Source organism: Lactuca virosa, chromosome 1 (assembly GCF_052849685.1).
Source record: "Lactuca virosa cultivar CGN04683 chromosome 1, Lactuca_virosa_CGN04683_v6, whole genome shotgun sequence".
In the NCBI taxonomy this organism is placed as follows: domain Eukaryota; kingdom Viridiplantae; phylum Streptophyta; class Magnoliopsida; order Asterales; family Asteraceae; genus Lactuca; species Lactuca virosa.
The window spans coordinates 261,483,409-261,500,008 of NC_136426.1; the positions used below are offsets into that span (position 1 = coordinate 261,483,409).

A 16,600-nucleotide genomic window follows, 5' to 3' on the forward strand; every position below is an offset into this window, starting at 1 on the left:
TCACGTGGGTCCCACGCTTCGCGTACGAAAACAAAGGAGGTTCTGCGTCTTTTAAGACATAAAAGCAATAAGCATGGATAGTATTTCGGGTGCGATCATACCAGCACTAATGCACCGGATCCCATCAGAACTCCGCAGTTAAGCGTGCTTGGGCGAGAGTAGTACTAGGATGGGTGACCCCTGGGAAATCCTCGTGTTGCACCCCCTTTTTCGTTGTCCGTTTACGTTTTTTTAGATTTTACGTGCGGTTTTGTTTTGTTTTTTTTTCTTTCTTGCTATTTCTATGCTCGGGTGGCCTCCGCTTCATGGTTGATGGTCTTCGTATTTTTGGAACGGAGCTGATCGGTCACGTGGGTCCCACGCATCGCGTACGAAAACAAAGGAGGTTCTGCGTCTTTTAAGACATACAAGCAATAAGCATGGATAGTATTTCCGGTGCGATCATACCAGCACTAATGCACCGGATCCCATCAGAACTCCGCAGTTAAGCGTGCTTGGGCGAGAGTAGTACTAGGATGGGTGACCCCCTGGGAAGTCCTCGTGTTGCACCCCCCTTTTTTCGTTGTCCGTTTGCGTTTTTTTAGATTTTACGTGCGGTTTTTTTTTTGTTTTTTTTTTCTTTCTTGCTATTTCTATGTTCGGGTGGCCTCCGCTTCATGGTTGATGGTTTTCGTATTTTTGGAACGGAGCCGATCGGTCACGTGGGTTCCACGCCTCGCGTACGAAAACAAAGGAGGTTCTGCGTCTTTTAAGACATAAAAGCAATAAGCATAGATAGTATTTCGGGTGCGATCATACCAGCACTAATGCACCGGATCCCATCAGAACTCCGCAGTTAAGCGTGCTTGGGCGAGAGTAGTACTAGGATGGGTGACCCCCTGGGAAGTCCTCGTGTTGCACCCCTGTTTTTTCGTTGTCCGTTTGCGTTTTTTTATATTTTACGTGCGGTTTTTTTTTTGTTTTTTTTTCTTGCTATTTCTATGCTCGGGTGGCCTCCGTTTCATGGTTCATGGTCTTCGTATTTTTGGAACGGAGCCGATCGGTCACGTGGGTCCCACGCCTCGCGTACGAAAACAAAGGAGGTTCTGTGTCTTTTAAGACATACAAGCAATAAGCATGGACAGTATTTCGGGTGCGATCATACCAGCACTAATGCATCGGATCCCATCAGAACTCCGCAGTTAAGCGTGCTTGGGCGAGAGTAGTACTAGGATGGGTGACCCCATGGGAAGTCCTCGTGTTGCACCCCCCTTTTTCGTTGTCCGTTTGCGTTTTTTTAGATTTTACGTGCGGTTTTTTTTTGTTTTTTTTTCTTTCTTGCTATTTCTATGATCGGGTGGCCTTCGTTTCATGGTTCATGGTCTTCGTATTTTTGGAACGGAGCCGATCGGTCACGTGGGTCCCACGCCTCGCGTACGAAAACAAAGGAGGTTCTGCGTCTTTTAAGACATACAAGCAATAAGCATGGATAGTATTTCGGGTGCGATCATACCAGCACTAATGCACTGGATCCCATCAGAACTCCGCAGTTAAGCGTGCTTGGGCGAGAGTAGTACTAGGATGGGTGACCCCCTGGGAAGTCCTCGTGTTGCACCCCCCTTTTTTCGTTTTCCGTTTGCGTTTTTTTAGATTTTACGTGCGGTTTTTTTTTTGTTTTTTTTTCTTTTTGCTATTTCTATGCTCGGGTGGCCTCCGCTTCATGGTTGATGGTTTTCGTATTTTTGGAACGGAGCCGATCGGTCACGTGGGTCCCACGCCTCGCGTACGAAAACAAAGGAGGTTCTGCGTCTTTTAAGACATAAAATCAATAAGCATGGATAGTATTTCGGGTGCGATCATACCAGCACTAATGCACCGGATCCCATCAGAACTCCGCAGTTAAGCGTGCTTGGGCGAGAGTAGTACTCGGATGGGTGACCCCCTGGGAAGTCCTCGTGTTGCACCCCCCTTTTTTGTTGTCCGTTTGCGTTTTTTTAGATTTTACGTGCGGTTTTTTTTTTCTTTCTTGCTATTTCTATGCTCGGGTGGCCTCCGCTTCATGGTTGATGGTTTTCGTATTTTTGGAACGGAGCCGATCGGTCACGTGGGTCCCACGTCTCGCGTACGAAAACAAAGGAGGTTCTGTGTCTTTTAAGATATATAAAAGCAATAAGCATGGATAGTATTTCGGGTGTTATCATACCAGCACTAATGCACCGGATCCCATCAGAACTCCGCAGTTAAGCGTGCTTGGGCGAGAGTAGTACTAGGATGGGTGACCCCCTGGGAAGTCCTCGTGTTGCACCCCCCCCCCCCTTTTTCGTTGCCCGTTTGCGTTTTTTTAGATTTTACGTGCGGTTTTTTTTGTTTTCTTTCTTGCTATTTCTATGCTCGGGTGGCCACCGCTTCATGGTTGATGGTTTTCGTATTTTTGGAACGGAGCCGATCGGTCACGTGGGTCCCACGCTTCGCGTACGAAAACAAAGGAGGTTCTGCGTCTTTTAAGACATAAAAGCAATAAGCATGGATAGTATTTCGGGTGCGATCATACCAGCACTAATGCACCGGATCCCATCAGAACTCCGCAGTTAAGCGTGCTTGGGCGAGAGTAGTACTAGGATGGGTGACCCCTGGGAAATCCTCGTGTTGCACCCCCTTTTTCGTTGTCCGTTTACGTTTTTTTAGATTTTACGTGCGGTTTTGTTTTGTTTTTTTTTCTTTCTTGCTATTTCTATGCTCGGGTGGCCTCCGCTTCATGGTTGATGGTCTTCGTATTTTTGGAACGGAGCTGATCGGTCACGTGGGTCCCACGCATCGCGTACGAAAACAAAGGAGGTTCTGCGTCTTTTAAGACATACAAGCAATAAGCATGGATAGTATTTCCGGTGCGATCATACCAGCACTAATGCACCGGATCCCATCAGAACTCCGCAGTTAAGCGTGCTTGGGCGAGAGTAGTACTAGGATGGGTGACCCCCTGGGAAGTCCTCGTGTTGCACCCCCCTTTTTCGTTGTCCGTTTGCGTTTTTTTAGATTTTACGTGCGGTTTTTTTTTGTTTTTTTTTCTTTCTTGCTATTTCTATGCTCGGGTGGCCTCCGCTTCATGGTTGATGGTTTTCGTATTTTTGGAACGGAGCCGATCGGTCACGTGGGTTCCACGCCTCGCGTACGAAAACAAAGGAGGTTCTGCGTCTTTTAAGACATAAAAGCAATAAGCATGGATAGTATTTCGGGTGTGATCATACCAGCACTAATGCACCGGATCCCATCAGAACTCCGCAGTTAAGCGTGCTTGGGCGAGAGTAGTACTAGGATGGGTGACCCCCTGGGAAGTCCTCGTGTTGCACCCCCATTTTTCGTTGTCCGTTTGCGTTTTTTTAGATTTTACGTGCAGTTTTTTTTTGTTTTTTTTTTTCTTTCTTGCTATTTCTATGCTCGGGTGGCCTCCGCTTCATGGTTGATGGTTTTCGTATTTTTGGAACGGAGCCGATCGGTCACGTGGGTTCCACGCCTCGCGTACGAAAACAAAGGAGGTTCTGCGTCTTTTAAGACATAAAAGCATTAAGCATGGATAGTATTTCGGGTGCGATCATACCAGCACTAATGCACCGGATCCCATCAGAACTCTGCAGTTAAGCGTGCTTGGGCGAGAGTAGTACTAGGATGGGTGACCCCCTGGGAAGTCCTCGTGTTGCACCCCCCTTTTTTCGTTGTCCGTTTGCGTTTTTTTAGATTTTACGTGCGGTTTTTTTTTTTGTTTTTTTTTCTTTCTTGCTATTTCTATGCTCGGGTGGCCTCCGCTTCATGGTTGATGGTTTTCGTATTTTTGGAACGGAGCCGATCGGTCACGTGGGTCCCACGCCTCGCGTACGAAAACAAAGGAGGTTCTGCGTCTTTTAAGACATAAAATCAATAAGCATGGATAGTATTTCGGGTGCGATCATACCAGCACTAATGCACCGGATCCCATCAGAACTCCGCAGTTAAGCGTGCTTGGGCGAGAGTAGTACTAGGATGGGTGACCCCCTGGGAAGTCCTCGTGTTGCACCCCCCCCCCCTTTTTCGTTGCCCGTTTGCGTTTTTTTTTGTTTTTTTTTCTTTCTTGCTATTTCTATGCTCGGGTGGCCTCCGCTTCATGGTTGATGGTTTTCGTATTTTTGGAACGGAGCCGATCGGTCACGTGGGTCCCACGCCTCGCGTACGAAAACAAAGGAGGTTCTGCGTCTTTTAAGACATAAAATCAATAAGCATGGATAGTATTTCGGGTGCTATCATACCAGCACTAATGCACCGGATCCCATCAGAACTCCGCAGTTAAGCGTGCTTGGGCGAGAGTAGTACTAGGATGGGTGACCCCCTGGGAAGTCCTCGTGTTGCACCCCCCTCCCCTTTTTCGTTGCCCGTTTGCGTTTTTTTAGATTTTACGTGCGGTTTTTTTTGTTTTCTTTCTTGCTATTTCTATGCTCGGGTGGCCACCGCTTCATGGTTGATGGTTTTCGTATTTTTGGAACGGAGCCGATCGGTCACGTGGGTCCCACGCTTCGCGTACGAAAACAAAGGAGGTTCTGCGTCTTTTAAGACATAAAAGCAATAAGCATGGATAGTATTTCGGGTGCGATCATACCAGCACTAATGCACCGGATCCCATCAGAACTCCGCAGTTAAGCGTGCTTGGGCGAGAGTAGTACTAGGATGGGTGACCCCTGGGAAATCCTCGTGTTGCACCCCCTTTTTCGTTGTCCGTTTACGTTTTTTTAGATTTTACGTGCGGTTTTGTTTTGTTTTTTTTTCTTTCTTGCTATTTCTATGCTCGGGTGGCCTCCGCTTCATGGTTGATGGTCTTCGTATTTTTGGAACGGAGCTGATCGGTCACGTGGGTCCCACGCATCGCGTACGAAAACAAAGGAGGTTCTGCGTCTTTTAAGACATACAAGCAATAAGCATGGATAGTATTTCCGGTGCGATCATACCAGCACTAATGCACCGGATCCCATCAGAACTCCGCAGTTAAGCGTGCTTGGGCGAGAGTAGTACTAGGATGGGTGACCCCCTGGGAAGTCCTCGTGTTGCACCCCCCTTTTTTCGTTGTCCGTTTGCGTTTTTTTAGATTTTACGTGCGGTTTTTTTTTTGTTTTTTTTTTCTTTCTTGCTATTTCTATGTTCGGGTGGCCTCCGCTTCATGGTTGATGGTTTTCGTATTTTTGGAACGGAGCCGATCGGTCACGTGGGTTCCACGCCTCGCGTACGAAAACAAAGGAGGTTCTGCGTCTTTTAAGACATAAAAGCAATAAGCATAGATAGTATTTCGGGTGCGATCATACCAGCACTAATGCACCGGATCCCATCAGAACTCCGCAGTTAAGCGTGCTTGGGCGAGAGTAGTACTAGGATGGGTGACCCCCTGGGAAGTCCTCGTGTTGCACCCCTGTTTTTTCGTTGTCCGTTTGCGTTTTTTTATATTTTACGTGCGGTTTTTTTTTTGTTTTTTTTTCTTGCTATTTCTATGCTCGGGTGGCCTCCGTTTCATGGTTCATGGTCTTCGTATTTTTGGAACGGAGCCGATCGGTCACGTGGGTCCCACGCCTCGCGTACGAAAACAAAGGAGGTTCTGTGTCTTTTAAGACATACAAGCAATAAGCATGGACAGTATTTCGGGTGCGATCATACCAGCACTAATGCATCGGATCCCATCAGAACTCCGCAGTTAAGCGTGCTTGGGCGAGAGTAGTACTAGGATGGGTGACCCCATGGGAAGTCCTCGTGTTGCACCCCCCTTTTTCGTTGTCCGTTTGCGTTTTTTTAGATTTTACGTGCGGTTTTTTTTTGTTTTTTTTTCTTTCTTGCTATTTCTATGATCGGGTGGCCTCCGCTTCATGGTTGATGGTCTTCGTATTTTTGGAACGGAGCTGATCGGTCACGTGGGTCCCACGCCTCGTGTACGAAAACAAAGGAGGTTCTGCGTCTTTTAAGACATACAAGCAATAAGCATGGATAGTATTTCGGGTGCGATCATACCAGCACTAATGCACCGGATCCCATCACAACTCCGCAGTTAAGCGTGCTTGGGCGAGAGTAGTACTAGGATGGGTGACCCCCTAGGAAGTCCTCGTGTTGCACCCCCCTTTTTCGTTGTCCGTTTGCGTTTTTTTAGATTTTACGTGCGGTTTTTTTTTGTTTTTTTTTCTTTCTTACTATTTCTATGCTCGGGTGGCCTTCGTTTCATGGTTCATGGTCTTCGTATTTTTGGAACGGAGCCGATCGGTCACGTGGGTCCCACGCCTCGCGTACGAAAACAAAGGAGGTTCTGCGTCTTTTAAGACATACAAGCAATAAGCATGGATAGTATTTCGGGTGCGATCATACCAGCACTAATGCACTGGATCCCATCAGAACTCCGCAGTTAAGCGTGCTTGGGCGAGAGTAGTACTAGGATGGGTGACCCCCTGGGAAGTCCTCGTGTTGCACCCCCCTTTTTTCGTTTTCCGTTTGCGTTTTTTTAGATTTTACGTGCGGTTTTTTTTTTGTTTTTTTTTCTTTTTGCTATTTCTATGCTCGGGTGGCCTCCGCTTCATGGTTGATGGTTTTCGTATTTTTGGAACGGAGCCGATCGGTCACGTGGGTCCCACGCCTCGCGTACGAAAACAAAGGAGGTTCTGCGTCTTTTAAGACATAAAATCAATAAGCATGGATAGTATTTCGGGTGCGATCATACCAGCACTAATGCACCGGATCCCATCAGAACTCCGCAGTTAAGCGTGCTTGGGCGAGAGTAGTACTAGGATGGGTGACCCCCTGGGAAGTCCTCGTGTTGCACCCCCCTTTTTTGTTGTCCGTTTGCGTTTTTTTAGATTTTACGTGCGGTTTTTTTTTTCTTTCTTGCTATTTCTATGCTCGGGTGGCCTCCGCTTCATGGTTGATGGTTTTCGTATTTTTGGAACGGAGCCGATCGGTCACGTGGGTCCCACGTCTCGCGTACGAAAACAAAGGAGGTTCTGTGTCTTTTAAGATATATAAAAGCAATAAGCATGGATAGTATTTCGGGTGTTATCATACCAGCACTAATGCACCGGATCCCATCAGAACTCCGCAGTTAAGCGTGCTTGGGCGAGAGTAGTACTAGGATGGGTGACCCCCTGGGAAGTCCTCGTGTTGCACCCCCCCCCCCCTTTTTCGTTGCCCGTTTGCGTTTTTTTAGATTTTACGTGCGGTTTTTTTTGTTTTCTTTCTTGCTATTTCTATGCTCGGGTGGCCACCGCTTCATGGTTGATGGTTTTCGTATTTTTGGAACGGAGCCGATCGGTCACGTGGGTCCCACGCTTCGCGTACGAAAACAAAGGAGGTTCTGCGTCTTTTAAGACATAAAAGCAATAAGCATGGATAGTATTTCGGGTGCGATCATACCAGCACTAATGCACCGGATCCCATCAGAACTCCGCAGTTAAGCGTGCTTGGGCGAGAGTAGTACTAGGATGGGTGACCCCTGGGAAATCCTCGTGTTGCACCCCCTTTTTCGTTGTCCGTTTACGTTTTTTTAGATTTTACGTGCGGTTTTGTTTTGTTTTTTTTTCTTTCTTGCTATTTCTATGCTCGGGTGGCCTCCGCTTCATGGTTGATGGTCTTCGTATTTTTGGAACGGAGCTGATCGGTCACGTGGGTCCCACGCATCGCGTACGAAAACAAAGGAGGTTCTGCGTCTTTTAAGACATACAAGCAATAAGCATGGATAGTATTTCCGGTGCGATCATACCAGCACTAATGCACCGGATCCCATCAGAACTCCGCAGTTAAGCGTGCTTGGGCGAGAGTAGTACTAGGATGGGTGACCCCCTGGGAAGTCCTCGTGTTGCACCCCCCTTTTTCGTTGTCCGTTTGCGTTTTTTTAGATTTTACGTGCGGTTTTTTTTTGTTTTTTTTTCTTTCTTGCTATTTCTATGCTCGGGTGGCCTCCGCTTCATGGTTGATGGTTTTCGTATTTTTGGAACGGAGCCGATCGGTCACGTGGGTTCCACGCCTCGCGTACGAAAACAAAGGAGGTTCTGCGTCTTTTAAGACATAAAAGCAATAAGCATGGATAGTATTTCGGGTGTGATCATACCAGCACTAATGCACCGGATCCCATCAGAACTCCGCAGTTAAGCGTGCTTGGGCGAGAGTAGTACTAGGATGGGTGACCCCCTGGGAAGTCCTCGTGTTGCACCCCCATTTTTCGTTGTCCGTTTGCGTTTTTTTAGATTTTACGTGCAGTTTTTTTTTGTTTTTTTTTTTCTTTCTTGCTATTTCTATGCTCGGGTGGCCTCCGCTTCATGGTTGATGGTTTTCGTATTTTTGGAACGGAGCCGATCGGTCACGTGGGTTCCACGCCTCGCGTACGAAAACAAAGGAGGTTCTGCGTCTTTTAAGACATAAAAGCATTAAGCATGGATAGTATTTCGGGTGCGATCATACCAGCACTAATGCACCGGATCCCATCAGAACTCTGCAGTTAAGCGTGCTTGGGCGAGAGTAGTACTAGGATGGGTGACCCCCTGGGAAGTCCTCGTGTTGCACCCCCCTTTTTTCGTTGTCCGTTTGCGTTTTTTTAGATTTTACGTGCGGTTTTTTTTTTTGTTTTTTTTTCTTTCTTGCTATTTCTATGCTCGGGTGGCCTCCGCTTCATGGTTGATGGTTTTCGTATTTTTGGAACGGAGCCGATCGGTCACGTGGGTCCCACGCCTCGCGTACGAAAACAAAGGAGGTTCTGCGTCTTTTAAGACATAAAATCAATAAGCATGGATAGTATTTCGGGTGCGATCATACCAGCACTAATGCACCGGATCCCATCAGAACTCCGCAGTTAAGCGTGCTTGGGCGAGAGTAGTACTAGGATGGGTGACCCCCTGGGAAGTCCTCGTGTTGCACCCCCCCCCCCCTTTTTCGTTGCCCGTTTGCGTTTTTTTTTGTTTTTTTTTCTTTCTTGCTATTTCTATGCTCGGGTGGCCTCCGCTTCATGGTTGATGGTTTTCGTATTTTTGGAACGGAGCCGATCGGTCACGTGGGTCCCACGCCTCGCGTACGAAAACAAAGGAGGTTCTGCGTCTTTTAAGACATAAAATCAATAAGCATGGATAGTATTTCGGGTGCTATCATACCAGCACTAATGCACCGGATCCCATCAGAACTCCGCAGTTAAGCGTGCTTGGGCGAGAGTAGTACTAGGATGGGTGACCCCCTGGGAAGTCCTCGTGTTGCACCCCCCTCCCCTTTTTCGTTGCCCGTTTGCGTTTTTTTAGATTTTACGTGCGGTTTTTTTTGTTTTCTTTCTTGCTATTTCTATGCTCGGGTGGCCACCGCTTCATGGTTGATGGTTTTCGTATTTTTGGAACGGAGCCGATCGGTCACGTGGGTCCCACGCTTCGCGTACGAAAACAAAGGAGGTTCTGCGTCTTTTAAGACATAAAAGCAATAAGCATGGATAGTATTTCGGGTGCGATCATACCAGCACTAATGCACCGGATCCCATCAGAACTCCGCAGTTAAGCGTGCTTGGGCGAGAGTAGTACTAGGATGGGTGACCCCTGGGAAATCCTCGTGTTGCACCCCCTTTTTCGTTGTCCGTTTACGTTTTTTTAGATTTTACGTGCGGTTTTGTTTTGTTTTTTTTTCTTTCTTGCTATTTCTATGCTCGGGTGGCCTCCGCTTCATGGTTGATGGTCTTCGTATTTTTGGAACGGAGCTGATCGGTCACGTGGGTCCCACGCATCGCGTACGAAAACAAAGGAGGTTCTGCGTCTTTTAAGACATACAAGCAATAAGCATGGATAGTATTTCCGGTGCGATCATACCAGCACTAATGCACCGGATCCCATCAGAACTCCGCAGTTAAGCGTGCTTGGGCGAGAGTAGTACTAGGATGGGTGACCCCCTGGGAAGTCCTCGTGTTGCACCCCCCTTTTTCGTTGTCCGTTTGCGTTTTTTTAGATTTTACGTGCGGTTTTTTTTTGTTTTTTTTTCTTTCTTGCTATTTCTATGCTCGGGTGGCCTCCGCTTCATGGTTGATGGTTTTCGTATTTTTGGAACGGAGCCGATCGGTCACGTGGGTTCCACGCCTCGCGTACGAAAACAAAGGAGGTTCTGCGTCTTTTAAGACATAAAAGCAATAAGCATGGATAGTATTTCGGGTGCGATCATACCAGCACTAATGCACCGGATCCCATCAGAACTCCGCAGTTAAGCGTGCTTGGGCGAGAGTAGTACTAGGATGGGTGACCCCCTGGGAAGTCCTCGTGTTGCACCCCCGTTTTTTCGTTGTCCGTTTGCGTTTTTTTAGATTTTACGTGCGGTTTTTTTTTGTTTTTTTTTTCTTGCTATTTCTATGCTCGGGTGGCCTCCGTTTCATGGTTCATGGTCTTCGTATTTTTGGAACGGAGCCGATCGGTCACGTGGGTCCCACGCCTCGCGTACGAAAACAAACGAGGTTCTGTGTCATTTAAGACATACAAGCAATAAGCATGGATAGTATTTCGGGTGCGATCATACCAGCACTAATGCATCGGATCCCATCAGAACTCCGCAGTTAAGCGTGCTTGGGCGAGAGTAGTACTAGGATGGGTGACCCCCTGGGAAGTCCTCATGTTGCACCTCCCTTTTTCGTTGTCCGTTTGCGTTTTTTTTAGATTTTACGTGCGGTTTTTTTTTCTTTCTTGCTATTTCTATGCTCGGGTGGCCTCCGCTTCATGGTTGATGGTTTTCGTATTTTTGGAACGGAGCCGATCGGTCACGTGGGTCCCACGCCTCGCGTACGAAAACAAAGGAGGTTCTGCGTCTTTTAAGACATAAAAGCAATAAGCATGGATAGTATTTCGGGTGCTATCATACCAGCACTAATGCACCGGATTCCATCAGAACTCCGCAGTTAAGCGTGCTTGGGCGAGAGTAGTACTAGGATGGGTGACCCCCTGGGAAGTCCTCGTGTTGCACCCCCCCCCCCCTTTTTCGTTGCCCGTTTGCGTTTTTTTTTGTTTTTTTTTCTTTCTTGCTATTTCTATGCTCGGGTGGCCTCCGCTTCATGGTTGATGGTTTTCGTATTTTTGGAACGGAGCCGATCGGTCACGTGGGTTCCACGCCTCGCGTACGAAAACAAAGGAGGTTCTGCGTCTTTTAAGACATAAAAGCATTAAGCATGGATAGTATTTCGGGTGCGATCATACCAGCACTAATGCACCGGATCCCATCAGAACTCCGCAGTTAAGCGTGCTTGGGTGAGAGTAGTACTAGGATGGGTGACCCCCTGGGAAGTCCTCGTGTTGCACCCCCCTTTTTCGTTGTCCGTTTGCGTTTTTTTAGATTTTACGTGCGGTTTTTTTTTGTTTTTTTTTCTTTCTTGCTATTTCTATGCTCGGGTGGCCTCCGCTTCATGGTTGATGGTTTTCGTATTTTTGGAACGGAGCCGATCGGTCACGTGGGTTCCACGCCTCGCGTACGAAAACAAAAGAGGTTCTGCGTCTTTTAAGACATAAAAGCAATAAGCATGGATAGTATTTCGGGTGCGATCATACCAGCACTAATGCACCGGATCCCATCAGAACTCCGCAGTTAAGCGTGCTTGGGCGAGAGTAGTACTAGGATGGGTGACCCCCTGGGAAGTCCTCGTGTTGCACCCCCCTTTTTCGTTGTCCGTTTGCGTTTTTTTAGATTTTACGTGCGGTTTTTTTTGTTTTTTTTTCTTTTTTGCTATTTCTATGCTCGGGTGGCCTCCGCTTCATGGTTGATGGTTTTCGTATTTTTGGAACGGAGCCGATCGGTCACGTGGGTTCCACGCCTCGCGTACGAAAACAAAGGAGGTTCTGCGTCTTTTAAGACATACAAGCAATAAGCATGGATAGTATTTCGGGTGCGATCATACCAGCACTAATGCACCGGATCCCATCAGAACTCCGCAGTTAAGCGTGCTTGGGCGAGAGTAGTACTAGGATGGGTGACCCCCTGGGAAGTCCTCATGTTGCACCTCCCTTTTTCGTTGTCCGTTTGCGTTTTTTTTAGATTTTACGTGCGGTTTTTTTTTCTTTCTTGCTATTTCTATGCTCGGGTGGCCTCCGCTTCATGGTTGATGGTTTTCGTATTTTTGGAACGGAGCCGATCGGTCACGTGGGTCCCACGCCTCGCGTACGAAAACAAAGGAGGTTCTGCGTCTTTTAAGACATAAAAGCAATAAGCATGGATAGTATTTCGGGTGCTATCTTACCAGCACTAATGCACCGGATCCCATCAGAACTCCACAGTTAAGCGTGTTTGGGTGAGAGTAGTACTAGGATGGGTGACCCCCTGGGAAGTCCTCGTGTTACACCCCCCCTTTTTCGTTGCCCGTTTGCGTTTTTTTAGATTTTACGTGCGGTTTTTTTTTGTTTTTTTTTCTTTCTTGCTATTTCTATGCTCGGGTGGCCTTCGTTTCATGGTTCATGGTCTTCGTATTTTTGGAACGGAGCCGATCGGTCACGTGGGTCCCACGCCTCGCGTACGAAAACAAAGGAGGTTCTGCGTCTTTTAAGACATATAAGCAATAAGCATGGATAGTATTTTCGGTGCGATCATACCAGCACTAATGCACCGGATCCCATCAGAACTCCGCAGTTAAGCGTGCTTGGGCGAGAGTAGTACTAGGATGGGTGACCCCCTGGGAAGTCCTCGTGTTGCACCCCCCCCCTTTTTCGTTGTCCGTTTGCGTTTTTTTAGATTTTACGTGCGGTTTTTTTTTGTTTTTTTTCTTTCTTGCTATTTCTATGCTCGGGTGGCCTCTGCTTCATGGTTGATGGTTTTCGTATTTTTGGAACGGAGCCGATCGGTCACGTGGGTTCCACGCCTCGCGTACGAAAACAAAGGAGGTTCTGCGTCTTTTAAGACATAAAAGCATTAAGCATGGATAGTATTTCGGGTGCGATCATACCAGCACTAATGCACCGGATCCCATCAGAACTCTGCAGTTAAGCGTGCTTGGGCGAGAGTAGTACTAGGATGGGTGACCCCCTGGGAAGTCCTCGTGTTGCACCCCCCTTTTTTCGTTGTCCGTTTGCGTTTTTTTAGATTTTACGTGCGGTTTTTTTTTTGTTTTTTTTTCTTTCTTGCTATTTCTGTGCTCGGGTGGCCTCCGTTTCATGGTTGATGGTTTTCGTATTTTTGGAACGGAGCCGATCGGTCACGTGGGTCCCACGCCTCGCGTACGAAAACAAAGGAGGTTCTGCGTCTTTTAAGACATAAAATCAATAAGCATGGATAGTATTTCGGGTGCGATCATACCAGCACTAATGCACCGGATCCCATCAGAACTCCGCAGTTAAGCGTGCTTGGGCGAGAGTAGTACTAGGATGGGTGACCCCCTAGGAAGTCCTCGTGTTGCACCCCCCTTTTTTGTTGTCCGTTTGCGTTTTTTTAGATTTTACGTGCGGTTTTTTTTCTTTCTTGCTATTTCTATGCTCGGGTGGCCTCCGCTTCATGGTTGATGGTTTTCGTATTTTTGGAACGGAGCAGATCGGTCACGTGGGTCCCACGCCTCGCGTACGAAAACAAAGGAGGTTCTGCGTCTTTTAAGACATAAAAGCAATAAGCATGGATAGTATTTCGGGTGCTATCATACCAGCACTAATGCACCGGATCCCATCAGAACTCCGCAGTTAAGCGTGCTTGGGCGAGAGTAGTACTAGGATGGGTGACCCCCTGGGAAGTCCTCGTGTTGCACCCCCCCCCCCTTTTTCGTTGCCCGTTTGCGTTTTTTTTTGTTTTTTTTTCTTTCTTGCTATTTCTATGCTCGGGTGGCCTCCGCTTCATGGTTGATGGTTTTCGTATTTTTGGAACGGAGCCGATCGGTCACGTGGGTTCCACGCCTCGCGTACGAAAACAAAGGAGGTTCTGCGTCTTTTAAGACATAAAAGCATTAAGCATGGATAGTATTTCGGGTGCGATCATACCAGCACTAATGCACCGGATCCCATCAGAACTCTGCAGTTAAGCGTGCTTGGGCGAGAGTAGTACTAGGATGGGTGACCCCCTGGGAAGTCCTCGTGTTGCACCCCCCTTTTTTCGTTGTCCGTTTGCGTTTTTTTAGATTTTACGTGCGTTTTTTTTTTTGTTTTTTTTTCTTTCTTGCTATTTCTATGCTCGGGTGGCCTCCGCTTCATGGTTGATGGTTTTCGTATTTTTGGAACGGAGCCGATCGGTCACGTGGGTCCCACGCCTCGCGTACGAAAACAAAGGAGGTTCTGCGTCTTTTAAGACATAAAATCAATAAGCATGGATAGCATTTCGGGTGCGATCATACCAGCACTAATGCACCGGATCCCATCAGAACTCCGCAGTTAAGCGTGCTTGGGCGAGAGTAGTACTAGGATGGGTGACCCCCTGGGAAGTCCTCGTGTTGCACCCCCCCCTCCCCTTTTTCGTTGCCCGTTTGCGTTTTTTTAGATTTTACGTGCGGTTTTTTTTGTTTTCTTTCTTGCTATTTCTATGCTCGGGTGGCCACCGCTTCATGGTTGATGGTTTTCGTATTTTTGGAACGGAGCCGATCGGTCACGTGGGTCCCACGCTTCGCGTACGAAAACAAAGGAGGTTCTGCGTCTTTTAAGACATAAAAGCAATAAGCATGGATAGTATTTCGGGTGCGATCATACCAGCACTAATGCACCGGATCCCATCAGAACTCCGCAGTTAAGCGTGCTTGGGCGAGAGTAGTACTAGGATGTGTGACCCCTGGGAAGTCCTCGTGTTGCACCCCCTTTTTCGTTGTCCGTTTACGTTTTTTTAGATTTTACGTGCGGTTTTGTTTTGTTTTTTTTTCTTTCTTGCTATTTCTATGCTCGGGTGGCCTCCGCTTCATGGTTGATGGTCTTCGTATTTTTGGAACGGAGCTGATCGGTCACTTGGGTCCCACGCATCGCGTACGAAAACAAAGGAGGTTCTGCGTCTTTTAAGACATACAAGCAATAAGCATGGATAGTATTTCCGGTGCGATCATACCAGCACTAATGCACCGGATCCCATCAGAACTCCGCAGTTAAGCGTGCTTGGGCGAGAGTAGTACTAGGATGGGTGACCCCCTGGGAAGTCCTCGTGTTGCACCCCCCTTTTTCGTTGTCCGTTTGCGTTTTTTTAGATTTTACGTGCGGTTTTTTTTTGTTTTTTTTTTTCTTTCTTGCTATTTCTATGCTCGGGTGGCCTCCGCTTCATGGTTGATGGTTTTCGTATTTTTGGAACGGAGCCGATCGGTCACGTGGGTCCCACGCCTCGCGTACGAAAACAAAGGAGGTTCTGCGTCTTTTAAGACATAAAAGCAATAAGCATGGATAGTATTTCGGGTGCTATCATACCAGCACTAATGCACCGGATCCCATCAGAACTCCGCAGTTAAGCGTGCTTGGGCGAGAGTAGTACTAGGATGGGTGACCCCCTGGGAAGTCCTCGTGTTGCACCCCCCCCCCACCTTTTTCGTTGCCCGTTTGCGTTTTTTTTTGTTTTTTTTTCTTTCTTGCTATTTCTATGCTCGGGTGGCCTCCGCTTCATGGTTGATGGTTTTCGTATTTTTGGAACGGAGCCGATCGGTCACGTGGGTTCCACGCCTCGCGTACGAAAACAAAGGAGGTTCTGCGTCTTTTAAGACATAAAAGCATTAAGCATGGATAGTATTTCGGGTGCGATCATACCAGCACTAATGCACCGGATCCCATCAGAACTCTGCAGTTAAGCGTGCTTGGGCGAGAGTAGTACTAGGATGGGTGACCCCCTGGGAAGTCCTCGTGTTGCACCCCCCTTTTTTCGTTGTCCGTTTGCGTTTTTTTAGATTTTACGTGCGGTTTTTTTTTTGTTTTTTTTTCTTTCTTGCTATTTCTATGCTCGGGTGGCCTCCGCTTCATGGTTGATGGTTTTCGTATTTTTGGAACGGAGCCGATCGGTCACGTGGGTCCCACGCCTCGCGTACGAAAACAAAGGAGGTTCTGCGTCTTTTAAGACATAAAATCAATAAGCATGGATAGCATTTCGGGTGCGATCATACCAGCACTAATGCACCGGATCCCATCAGAACTCCGCAGTTAAGCGTGCTTGGGCGAGAGTAGTACTAGGATGGGTGACCCCCTGGGAAGTCCTCGTGTTGCACCCCCCCCCTTTTTCGTTGCCCGTTTGCGTTTTTTTAGATTTTACGTGCGGTTTTTTTTGTTTTCTTTCTTGCTATTTCTATGCTCGGGTGGCCACCGCTTCATGGTTGATGGTTTTCGTATTTTTGGAACGGAGCCGATCGGTCACGTGGGTCCCACGCTTCGCGTACGAAAACAAAGGAGGTTCTGCGTCTTTTAAGACATAAAAGCAATAAGCATGGATAGTATTTCGGGTGCGATCATACCAGCACTAATGCACCGGATCCCATCAGAACTCCGCAGTTAAGCGTGCTTGGGCGAGAGTAGTACTAGGATGTGTGACCCCTGGGAAGTCCTCGTGTTGCACCCCCTTTTTCGTTGTCCGTTTACGTTTTTTTAGATTTTACGTGCGGTTTTGTTTTGTTTTTTTTTCTTTCTTGCTATTTCTATGCTCGGGTGGCCTCCGCTTCATGGTTGATGGTCTTCGTATTTTTGGAACGGAGCTGATCGGTCACTTGGGTCCCACG

General features: G+C 47.5%; 48 non-coding genes across 48 annotated transcripts; all 48 read left to right on the forward strand.

The window, feature by feature from the left end:
* The first annotated feature begins 87 nt into the window (after window positions 1–87).
* LOC145144307 (5S ribosomal RNA) lies at window positions 88–205 on the forward strand. Its single transcript, XR_013725319.1, has one exon. It is a non-coding gene; the product is annotated as a 5S ribosomal RNA (ribosomal RNA).
* A 228-nt stretch (window positions 206–433) lies between these two features.
* On the forward strand, window positions 434–552 carry LOC145137045 (5S ribosomal RNA). The gene has a single exon (XR_013720838.1). It is a non-coding gene; the product is annotated as a 5S ribosomal RNA (ribosomal RNA).
* Window positions 553–784: 232 nt separating this feature from the next.
* LOC145154397 (5S ribosomal RNA) lies at window positions 785–903 on the forward strand. Its single transcript, XR_013734871.1, has one exon. It is a non-coding gene; the product is annotated as a 5S ribosomal RNA (ribosomal RNA).
* Window positions 904–1,130: 227 nt separating this feature from the next.
* On the forward strand, window positions 1,131–1,249 carry LOC145138545 (5S ribosomal RNA). The gene has a single exon (XR_013721588.1). It is a non-coding gene; the product is annotated as a 5S ribosomal RNA (ribosomal RNA).
* A 229-nt stretch (window positions 1,250–1,478) lies between these two features.
* Window positions 1,479–1,597, forward strand: LOC145154562 (5S ribosomal RNA). Its single transcript, XR_013735033.1, has one exon. It is a non-coding gene; the product is annotated as a 5S ribosomal RNA (ribosomal RNA).
* Window positions 1,598–1,827: 230 nt separating this feature from the next.
* On the forward strand, window positions 1,828–1,946 carry LOC145154109 (5S ribosomal RNA). The gene has a single exon (XR_013734591.1). It is a non-coding gene; the product is annotated as a 5S ribosomal RNA (ribosomal RNA).
* A 222-nt stretch (window positions 1,947–2,168) lies between these two features.
* LOC145142462 (5S ribosomal RNA) lies at window positions 2,169–2,287 on the forward strand. The gene has a single exon (XR_013723520.1). It is a non-coding gene; the product is annotated as a 5S ribosomal RNA (ribosomal RNA).
* A 229-nt stretch (window positions 2,288–2,516) lies between these two features.
* Window positions 2,517–2,634, forward strand: LOC145144309 (5S ribosomal RNA). Its single transcript, XR_013725321.1, has one exon. It is a non-coding gene; the product is annotated as a 5S ribosomal RNA (ribosomal RNA).
* A 228-nt stretch (window positions 2,635–2,862) lies between these two features.
* Window positions 2,863–2,981, forward strand: LOC145137048 (5S ribosomal RNA). The gene has a single exon (XR_013720839.1). It is a non-coding gene; the product is annotated as a 5S ribosomal RNA (ribosomal RNA).
* Window positions 2,982–3,210: 229 nt separating this feature from the next.
* Window positions 3,211–3,329, forward strand: LOC145153964 (5S ribosomal RNA). The gene has a single exon (XR_013734453.1). It is a non-coding gene; the product is annotated as a 5S ribosomal RNA (ribosomal RNA).
* A 231-nt stretch (window positions 3,330–3,560) lies between these two features.
* Window positions 3,561–3,679, forward strand: LOC145155079 (5S ribosomal RNA). Its single transcript, XR_013735538.1, has one exon. It is a non-coding gene; the product is annotated as a 5S ribosomal RNA (ribosomal RNA).
* Window positions 3,680–3,911: 232 nt separating this feature from the next.
* LOC145154409 (5S ribosomal RNA) lies at window positions 3,912–4,030 on the forward strand. The gene has a single exon (XR_013734882.1). It is a non-coding gene; the product is annotated as a 5S ribosomal RNA (ribosomal RNA).
* Window positions 4,031–4,242: 212 nt separating this feature from the next.
* On the forward strand, window positions 4,243–4,361 carry LOC145155855 (5S ribosomal RNA). The gene has a single exon (XR_013736283.1). It is a non-coding gene; the product is annotated as a 5S ribosomal RNA (ribosomal RNA).
* A 228-nt stretch (window positions 4,362–4,589) lies between these two features.
* On the forward strand, window positions 4,590–4,707 carry LOC145144310 (5S ribosomal RNA). The gene has a single exon (XR_013725322.1). It is a non-coding gene; the product is annotated as a 5S ribosomal RNA (ribosomal RNA).
* A 228-nt stretch (window positions 4,708–4,935) lies between these two features.
* On the forward strand, window positions 4,936–5,054 carry LOC145137055 (5S ribosomal RNA). The gene has a single exon (XR_013720846.1). It is a non-coding gene; the product is annotated as a 5S ribosomal RNA (ribosomal RNA).
* A 232-nt stretch (window positions 5,055–5,286) lies between these two features.
* On the forward strand, window positions 5,287–5,405 carry LOC145154421 (5S ribosomal RNA). Its single transcript, XR_013734893.1, has one exon. It is a non-coding gene; the product is annotated as a 5S ribosomal RNA (ribosomal RNA).
* A 227-nt stretch (window positions 5,406–5,632) lies between these two features.
* LOC145138552 (5S ribosomal RNA) lies at window positions 5,633–5,751 on the forward strand. The gene has a single exon (XR_013721592.1). It is a non-coding gene; the product is annotated as a 5S ribosomal RNA (ribosomal RNA).
* A 229-nt stretch (window positions 5,752–5,980) lies between these two features.
* Window positions 5,981–6,099, forward strand: LOC145148387 (5S ribosomal RNA). The gene has a single exon (XR_013729274.1). It is a non-coding gene; the product is annotated as a 5S ribosomal RNA (ribosomal RNA).
* A 229-nt stretch (window positions 6,100–6,328) lies between these two features.
* Window positions 6,329–6,447, forward strand: LOC145154563 (5S ribosomal RNA). Its single transcript, XR_013735034.1, has one exon. It is a non-coding gene; the product is annotated as a 5S ribosomal RNA (ribosomal RNA).
* Window positions 6,448–6,677: 230 nt separating this feature from the next.
* LOC145154434 (5S ribosomal RNA) lies at window positions 6,678–6,796 on the forward strand. Its single transcript, XR_013734905.1, has one exon. It is a non-coding gene; the product is annotated as a 5S ribosomal RNA (ribosomal RNA).
* Window positions 6,797–7,018: 222 nt separating this feature from the next.
* On the forward strand, window positions 7,019–7,137 carry LOC145142473 (5S ribosomal RNA). Its single transcript, XR_013723530.1, has one exon. It is a non-coding gene; the product is annotated as a 5S ribosomal RNA (ribosomal RNA).
* Window positions 7,138–7,366: 229 nt separating this feature from the next.
* LOC145144311 (5S ribosomal RNA) lies at window positions 7,367–7,484 on the forward strand. Its single transcript, XR_013725323.1, has one exon. It is a non-coding gene; the product is annotated as a 5S ribosomal RNA (ribosomal RNA).
* Window positions 7,485–7,712: 228 nt separating this feature from the next.
* Window positions 7,713–7,831, forward strand: LOC145137058 (5S ribosomal RNA). The gene has a single exon (XR_013720849.1). It is a non-coding gene; the product is annotated as a 5S ribosomal RNA (ribosomal RNA).
* A 229-nt stretch (window positions 7,832–8,060) lies between these two features.
* On the forward strand, window positions 8,061–8,179 carry LOC145153965 (5S ribosomal RNA). Its single transcript, XR_013734454.1, has one exon. It is a non-coding gene; the product is annotated as a 5S ribosomal RNA (ribosomal RNA).
* Window positions 8,180–8,410: 231 nt separating this feature from the next.
* On the forward strand, window positions 8,411–8,529 carry LOC145155080 (5S ribosomal RNA). Its single transcript, XR_013735539.1, has one exon. It is a non-coding gene; the product is annotated as a 5S ribosomal RNA (ribosomal RNA).
* Window positions 8,530–8,761: 232 nt separating this feature from the next.
* LOC145154445 (5S ribosomal RNA) lies at window positions 8,762–8,880 on the forward strand. The gene has a single exon (XR_013734917.1). It is a non-coding gene; the product is annotated as a 5S ribosomal RNA (ribosomal RNA).
* A 213-nt stretch (window positions 8,881–9,093) lies between these two features.
* LOC145155856 (5S ribosomal RNA) lies at window positions 9,094–9,212 on the forward strand. Its single transcript, XR_013736284.1, has one exon. It is a non-coding gene; the product is annotated as a 5S ribosomal RNA (ribosomal RNA).
* A 228-nt stretch (window positions 9,213–9,440) lies between these two features.
* LOC145144312 (5S ribosomal RNA) lies at window positions 9,441–9,558 on the forward strand. Its single transcript, XR_013725325.1, has one exon. It is a non-coding gene; the product is annotated as a 5S ribosomal RNA (ribosomal RNA).
* Window positions 9,559–9,786: 228 nt separating this feature from the next.
* LOC145137064 (5S ribosomal RNA) lies at window positions 9,787–9,905 on the forward strand. Its single transcript, XR_013720850.1, has one exon. It is a non-coding gene; the product is annotated as a 5S ribosomal RNA (ribosomal RNA).
* A 229-nt stretch (window positions 9,906–10,134) lies between these two features.
* On the forward strand, window positions 10,135–10,253 carry LOC145154456 (5S ribosomal RNA). The gene has a single exon (XR_013734928.1). It is a non-coding gene; the product is annotated as a 5S ribosomal RNA (ribosomal RNA).
* Window positions 10,254–10,480: 227 nt separating this feature from the next.
* On the forward strand, window positions 10,481–10,599 carry LOC145148283 (5S ribosomal RNA). Its single transcript, XR_013729174.1, has one exon. It is a non-coding gene; the product is annotated as a 5S ribosomal RNA (ribosomal RNA).
* A 220-nt stretch (window positions 10,600–10,819) lies between these two features.
* On the forward strand, window positions 10,820–10,938 carry LOC145145068 (5S ribosomal RNA). The gene has a single exon (XR_013726059.1). It is a non-coding gene; the product is annotated as a 5S ribosomal RNA (ribosomal RNA).
* A 213-nt stretch (window positions 10,939–11,151) lies between these two features.
* On the forward strand, window positions 11,152–11,270 carry LOC145155764 (5S ribosomal RNA). Its single transcript, XR_013736193.1, has one exon. It is a non-coding gene; the product is annotated as a 5S ribosomal RNA (ribosomal RNA).
* Window positions 11,271–11,499: 229 nt separating this feature from the next.
* On the forward strand, window positions 11,500–11,618 carry LOC145154467 (5S ribosomal RNA). Its single transcript, XR_013734939.1, has one exon. It is a non-coding gene; the product is annotated as a 5S ribosomal RNA (ribosomal RNA).
* Window positions 11,619–11,846: 228 nt separating this feature from the next.
* Window positions 11,847–11,965, forward strand: LOC145145940 (5S ribosomal RNA). Its single transcript, XR_013726890.1, has one exon. It is a non-coding gene; the product is annotated as a 5S ribosomal RNA (ribosomal RNA).
* A 220-nt stretch (window positions 11,966–12,185) lies between these two features.
* On the forward strand, window positions 12,186–12,304 carry LOC145150740 (5S ribosomal RNA). Its single transcript, XR_013731547.1, has one exon. It is a non-coding gene; the product is annotated as a 5S ribosomal RNA (ribosomal RNA).
* A 230-nt stretch (window positions 12,305–12,534) lies between these two features.
* Window positions 12,535–12,653, forward strand: LOC145137068 (5S ribosomal RNA). Its single transcript, XR_013720855.1, has one exon. It is a non-coding gene; the product is annotated as a 5S ribosomal RNA (ribosomal RNA).
* A 231-nt stretch (window positions 12,654–12,884) lies between these two features.
* LOC145155081 (5S ribosomal RNA) lies at window positions 12,885–13,003 on the forward strand. Its single transcript, XR_013735540.1, has one exon. It is a non-coding gene; the product is annotated as a 5S ribosomal RNA (ribosomal RNA).
* A 231-nt stretch (window positions 13,004–13,234) lies between these two features.
* On the forward strand, window positions 13,235–13,353 carry LOC145154801 (5S ribosomal RNA). The gene has a single exon (XR_013735265.1). It is a non-coding gene; the product is annotated as a 5S ribosomal RNA (ribosomal RNA).
* Window positions 13,354–13,571: 218 nt separating this feature from the next.
* LOC145155858 (5S ribosomal RNA) lies at window positions 13,572–13,690 on the forward strand. Its single transcript, XR_013736286.1, has one exon. It is a non-coding gene; the product is annotated as a 5S ribosomal RNA (ribosomal RNA).
* Window positions 13,691–13,902: 212 nt separating this feature from the next.
* LOC145155082 (5S ribosomal RNA) lies at window positions 13,903–14,021 on the forward strand. Its single transcript, XR_013735541.1, has one exon. It is a non-coding gene; the product is annotated as a 5S ribosomal RNA (ribosomal RNA).
* A 231-nt stretch (window positions 14,022–14,252) lies between these two features.
* On the forward strand, window positions 14,253–14,371 carry LOC145154478 (5S ribosomal RNA). The gene has a single exon (XR_013734950.1). It is a non-coding gene; the product is annotated as a 5S ribosomal RNA (ribosomal RNA).
* Window positions 14,372–14,601: 230 nt separating this feature from the next.
* On the forward strand, window positions 14,602–14,719 carry LOC145146820 (5S ribosomal RNA). The gene has a single exon (XR_013727747.1). It is a non-coding gene; the product is annotated as a 5S ribosomal RNA (ribosomal RNA).
* Window positions 14,720–14,947: 228 nt separating this feature from the next.
* On the forward strand, window positions 14,948–15,066 carry LOC145137073 (5S ribosomal RNA). Its single transcript, XR_013720856.1, has one exon. It is a non-coding gene; the product is annotated as a 5S ribosomal RNA (ribosomal RNA).
* A 231-nt stretch (window positions 15,067–15,297) lies between these two features.
* LOC145155859 (5S ribosomal RNA) lies at window positions 15,298–15,416 on the forward strand. The gene has a single exon (XR_013736287.1). It is a non-coding gene; the product is annotated as a 5S ribosomal RNA (ribosomal RNA).
* A 214-nt stretch (window positions 15,417–15,630) lies between these two features.
* LOC145155083 (5S ribosomal RNA) lies at window positions 15,631–15,749 on the forward strand. Its single transcript, XR_013735542.1, has one exon. It is a non-coding gene; the product is annotated as a 5S ribosomal RNA (ribosomal RNA).
* A 231-nt stretch (window positions 15,750–15,980) lies between these two features.
* On the forward strand, window positions 15,981–16,099 carry LOC145154490 (5S ribosomal RNA). The gene has a single exon (XR_013734961.1). It is a non-coding gene; the product is annotated as a 5S ribosomal RNA (ribosomal RNA).
* A 226-nt stretch (window positions 16,100–16,325) lies between these two features.
* LOC145146822 (5S ribosomal RNA) lies at window positions 16,326–16,443 on the forward strand. The gene has a single exon (XR_013727748.1). It is a non-coding gene; the product is annotated as a 5S ribosomal RNA (ribosomal RNA).
* Window positions 16,444–16,600: the final 157 nt, after the last annotated feature.